Here is a 6,162-nt window from a genome sequence, read left to right on the forward strand (position 1 = left end):
AAGTTTCGCGCTGCAATGCCTTTCCCGCAATGAACGTCGCGAAATTCTGTTTTAAATCGTCGAGTTGGTTCGCTGTGTCGAACCCGAACTCGACTGAGAACTCTTCCAGTTCTGCTTGCGACCGGCTATAAATCCAGCCGGTTCCCACCCCAGGGTTTCTAGTGACTACTGGAACGTACTCACCCTGAATTTCTGGATTCATCTTTGTTCGCTTTCTTTTCTTACTGTCTTCTTATTGCTGGTGGATGGTTTTGTTTTAATGGATTTATTTGCATGTGTCCTTGTATCGTTGTATTGTTTCAATGTAAAAAAAATCACTTTCATTTATTTTTATTTATTTATTTATTTATTTTGTTCCAGCTATTGTTTATTGTTGTTCAGGTTTTGCTCACACTTAAAAAAAACCAAAAATAAAATACAAAATAACCATGGAGGCAATGTGACGAACTGGATCGGCTCACTGGTTCGTCTGTCAAGTGACATGGCACATCACTGACGACCCTGCACATCACTGATGACGTCACTGCCTCTATGCACTTTTCGTTTGCACATTTGGCTTTTATTTTGTCACTGCCGCTTTTGTTGTTGTTTTACGCTCACTGTGCTGCGTTTGTTTTGTTGTAAATTCTTATTCACTGTTCTTATATTGTTGCTTTCGTTGTAATATTATTGCTTGGTGTTCGCTGTTGCTGCGTATTGTCACTACACTGTGTTGTTGGGTTTGTTTTGTTCACATAAAAAACAAAAATAAAATTTTTCTTGTGTGATAATTTGCACTGGGTAGATCTTTGTTGGTATCAAAAAAATATGTAAAAAAAAAGGTATTATATTCTTCTATTATGTTGTCCTTTTTTTTTCACTGTTTCATGTTTTCTCACTGTGTTCACTGTACTGCTTTGCTTGTTTTTTTTTTTATTTCCACTGTGTATCGTCCACTTTATTGGACCGCTCGTTGTTGGATTTATATATTTTTAATAATATATTTTAATTATTTCACTGTGTCAGTTTTGCTTTCTCACTATGTCTTACGCGTTGTTGTTGTTATTTTGGCACTGTATATAAATGTTCACTGCTCTGCTTCGGTCGTTGCTTGTTTTCACTTAATTTTTTTCTTAGCGCTGCTCGTTGCGCGACGGCGGCGTCGGCGTCAAGAGAGCGCGAGCGGGATCGAGAGAGAATACAGTCGGTGCTGCGCTGCTCAGCTCGTGTCGCGAGCCGTTAGGTCGAGCAAAGCAGCGAGAGCGCCGGTGGTTGGATTTGCTTGTATTTGCTTGTGTGTTTGTACGTGTGTTTGTACGTGTGTTTGTACGTGTGTTAAGCCGTTGCTTGGGCTTCTGTATGTGCATTAAATTTGGCATGTGCCAAATTTCCTATGGTGCGGCTTCTATGATAATTTCCTAACCTACAGTGGCATCGAATATGGGACTTTAATCCATTTTTCCCTTAATTTTCTTTCAGCGTTGTCACAGGGTCCCTGCTCGGGCGCCACTTGTAAAGAAGTTTTATTTCCAGCTGGGGTATAACTCAGCTGTCCAGGGTTCATTACAAGAAAATTTATAAATGTGACGGGACCATGCGACAAGAGGGACTCGATGCACACTGTAGGGTGTCAGTCGCCTTGCGGCCGGTAGTTTTGGCGTTATGTCTGCATGCTCATGCGCTGCAAACTAACCTCCAAAACTCCGTTGGTCGAGTGGACTATTTCATCTATCGCGGTTCATACACGCTATACATGAAATAGGCCCACTGTAGCCGCTGGTGCTGGAGAATGCGGGGCGGACTAGGGCTCGTTTTGACGTTATATTGCCGGCTCATACGCAACAATATAACAATCAACACTTGTTCGCTTTTTCAGTCACAACTTACATATATTCGGACTCGAGCCTGGTATATATGTAAGTTGCGCTCATAGCGTGGGCGGATTTCTTAAATATTCTTAAGATTGCCTTTTATTCGGGATTTCGCTGCCATTGGCCCTACATTGCACCACGTTTATTGGCTGATTTCCAAAACTTACGTGGATTTGATCCTATGTCTCGCTGCTAACCCACGTCTGGTCGTCTTGATGGTCGCCGAAGAAGAGAGCGAGCTTCCGTTTTCGTTCGCCCTTCTCGCCTTCGTTCGTGTGACCTAATTCTCTTTTTCTAAAATCCCTATACACGCGTGGGCGGTGATGCCAGCTCGTTTATTCTTCCCCTATTCAAAAGATCTTTGCTGCGTAACCCTTTCTGTATGTAGTGTGGTGAAATATAAGTGAAACTTACATCTAGTAGCATAGAAACTTCAATGTGAAACCTTAGATCTAATAACAGTAGTGGAATCTTAAGACTAGTAACAAAAGTTGGCACTATTCAGAACCGTGCAAGAAATAATACAAATAGAAAAATCTTAGAGCTAATACAATTTGTGACGCAGAATTTTACTGCGTTACAATACATACTATATAAGCTACCTCAGCTGAAAAATAAAGCCGAAAATAATACCATCGAGTGCAACACATATAATGTGCTTAATATCAGTATTTTCTCAAGCACATTGTTGCCATTGTTGTCTGCTCTCTACTTTCTGTTTTCTGCTCTCCGCTAGCTGTTGCCTGTTTTTCTTTCACTTCAGCTGAGCTTGTTTCACTTTCCGGCTTTTGCTCGTCGCTCTGTAAAAACGGCAACAATGTCTGTTGATTTTCACTTTGCCATGTTGCAATGCACTTGCATTGTTGCTATTATTCTTGTTGTTGTTGTTGTTGTTGCTTCTGCCGCTGCTATTATTGTTATTGTTGTTGTTGCTGTTGCTGTTGCTATACACGTAGTCATTGGGTGCGTTATCGTTGGCGTTGTTATCTGCACTGAATGGTCGTCCTTTGTTGATGTTGTTAGTGTTGTTGTTGTTGTTGGTATTATTGTTATTGTTGCTGCTGCTGCTGTTGTTTGTCTTTTCATTGTGCTTCCCAGCAGCGTTTAATTCAATGTAAACGTGTTAAAGCGTGCCCTGCATGCAACAAAAAAAGAGAAGAGCAAATAATGAATAAAAACAAAAATCCAAAACCGTTTAAAATTGAAACGAAAATAAACGCTCGAACTGTTGCTGTTCCATAGCAGTGGCGGCCAGGATGTTTATGTCTCTCGATGGCACTCAAACAAACATTTACAGTTACAATATCATGTGTGTCATCAGCCTGCAATGCCATTAACATCATCCCCACACCAAGGCATCGGCTTTATCGTACCATTGCCTCAGCGACATGACAAAAAATTATTTGCACGTTCGTTAACATAGTGGCATTGTTTTCCAACTTTTAGGATCAAATTTTATATTGTATTTATTTTAATCCCGTTTATGCACTAGGGCATTGTTCAAATGATTTTGAAAAATCAATTTATAAAATGTATCTTATCGTTACATCATAGATATGTGCCTAAAAACTAAAAAGCGTTAACAACAGCGATATGGCTAAAAGTAATTTCCACGTGAGTAAATACTTATATTATCAAATTTTATATTATATTTATTTAAGGGCATTGTTCAAATGATTTTGAAAAATCAATTTATAAAATGTATCTTATCGTTACATCATAGATATGTGCCTAAAAACTAAAAAGCGTTAACAACAGCGATATGGCTAAAAGTAATTTCCACGTGAGTAAATACTTATATTATCAAATTTTATTTTATATTTATTTAAGGGCATTGTTCAAATGATTTTGAAAAATCAATTTATTAAATGTATCTTATCGTCACGTATCCTACATCATTTAAAATGTGTCTAAGAACAAAAAGCGTAAATATTTTTAAACGACTTCAAAAATGGTCCCATTTCAATGTGGTCCAGTTTTTCAATGGTCTTTAATTTGCAATAAGTATGTGCGCGACAAATGGACAAATAACTCAATACGCTAACGGATTTCGATGACACTTCTTTTATTGGAAAGGATGTAATTCAAGTGTAGTCTGATAAGAGTTTGGTTAGGTTCTGAAAAGTGGACCATATAAAGTCTATGTTTGTCTTTTTGATCAAATGCATATTTGGAATATATTTTTTGTTTTCAAATTTCAAACAAATATATGCTGCTTTCTACAATTTAAAACTTATATTATCTCCTCTTTGTGGCTTAACTTATATATTTGTAATATAATTTAAATGTAATATTCCAAAGTTTTAGTAAAATAATAAAAATAAGTGTTGAAAAAAAGTGTTTGAAACATTTGTCTGTTAGGAGGCGAACAAAAATATTAGCAAAGTAGGCTTTGATGTATTTGCCAAAAGCAATTTGGGTATTTCAAATACATCCATTGCTTTAGTTCATTAAAACCTTTGGATTCGGTTGTGTTTTGATTCCTGTGAAAAAAAAAACATTGAAAATATATTTTAAAAACTTCTAAGAAGCACAATTTTACAAATTTGTACGCAAAACAAATTTGTTTCTTGAGTTCTGTTTACCAAAAGAAGTGATGCGTGTGACTTAAAAAACAAAATCAGTCGCAAATCATTAGACTGTGACTGTCAAAAAAATACACACATTTGTATATGCACTTAAAGTAAAATTTAAAGTAAAAGTTAAAGTTTGGGATGAGAAAAATATCTGTCGACCTTTTTTTACGATTGTTAAGTCGAACATAATTTTTCCAAACACATTTCTAAACGGCCAGCATTGATCCGTCTATAGTGTTCTTTATGATTTACAATAGCAATTATATACTAACATTATTTTTCTTTTATAGAACTAGGTCTATCTGAAATGCAGTCCGAAAAGGAAATTGAAAAATCCTTAGAATTTGAGAAGGGCCCATTAGAGAACTTAGAGTTGACGTTGGAGGAGAAGTCCAAAATGGAGTTCATGGGCGGTGTTAAGTCAACAGTAAAGTCTTTATCGAAGTTGGAAAAGGGGTCAATGTTTGAATCAGAATCGGATATGGAGTCAATAGCAAAGCAGTCCTTGAAAATCGCTTCCAAGAAATCAGTAAAGTCAGAGTTGGAGACTGATTCGGGGTCTGAATTAGAATCCGGATTGAAGTTAAAGTCAAGAAAGAAGTCTTTAAAGAAAAAGTTGAAAAGGGGTGCCAAAAAGGCGGCAAAGTCGAAATTTAAGATGGAAAAGAAGTCGAATCCTAAAATAAAGTTAAAAAAGAAGTCTGCGAAGAAGTCGTTAAAGAAATTTGATAACAAATCTTTGAATAAATCGAAGAATAGGAAGTCCATAAAACCGAAAAATGATCGGGAAATGGACTCAGTATCGGAACTTGAATCCGAGTTACAGTTGATGTCGGATGTGGAGTCGGTGAAGAAACCTTTAAAAAAGCCTATGAAATCGAAGTATGATCTTGAAAAGGAATCGAAAATGGGTTTAATGTTAAGCCCTGAATCGGGATCGATGTCAAACTCTGACCAGGAAATGGAGTGGGAATTGGAATCAGAAAAGGAATTCAAGCCGACTGGACAAAAGCCGTTAAGAACTTCGATTAAGAAATCGTCGAAGAAGTCTGATATGTCGAATTTTGAATTAGAATCAACACCAGAGTCTGAAAGGAAATCGGTAAAGAAGTCGATTAAAGAGTCCAAGGACAAGTTTATAAAGCAGTCAGATTCTAATGCGTCATTAACGAAGCTACCAAAATTAGTGGATAAGTCAGTGAAGCAACCTGAATCGGAGGAGTCGGACTCTTCATTTACCGAGATAAGATGTGAGAAGACGCCAAACTTACCCGAATTTGATGAAGTGTCTGAAGACACTGAGGAAGACGACGGATATGTTCAGACAACAAACTTGCACGATGTGCAAAATTTGCCAAATAATGCTGTTTGGAATGGCGAGACAGCTGAATCCGAAAAAGGACCAGAGTTTCCTGATAATCTCGAGTTGAGCCCAAACTTGGCAACTGACCCTAAGCCAATGGAAGCTAATGAGAGCACGTCAAAAACGGCAACCCATGGTCAGACCACATCAATAAAAAAGAAATGCAAGGGAACGGGAAGGGACTCCAAGAAGGAGCAAAGCGAGGAAAAACGTGACGACATTAGCCGATACTTGGGTCGAAAATATTCCCGCAGACCGCGTACCGCATTTCAAACTAAGCCGGAAGGTCCTGATCAACATATAATAGGACTACGGTCAGACAACACTACCACAAAAGTACAATTTGATCCGAAAGGTAATAATTATAATTTTT

Source organism: Scaptodrosophila lebanonensis, unplaced genomic scaffold, assembly GCF_003285725.1.
Source record: "Scaptodrosophila lebanonensis strain 11010-0011.00,11010-0021.00 unplaced genomic scaffold, SlebRS2 tig00000043-arrow-pilon, whole genome shotgun sequence".
NCBI lineage: Eukaryota > Metazoa > Arthropoda > Insecta > Diptera > Drosophilidae > Scaptodrosophila > Scaptodrosophila lebanonensis.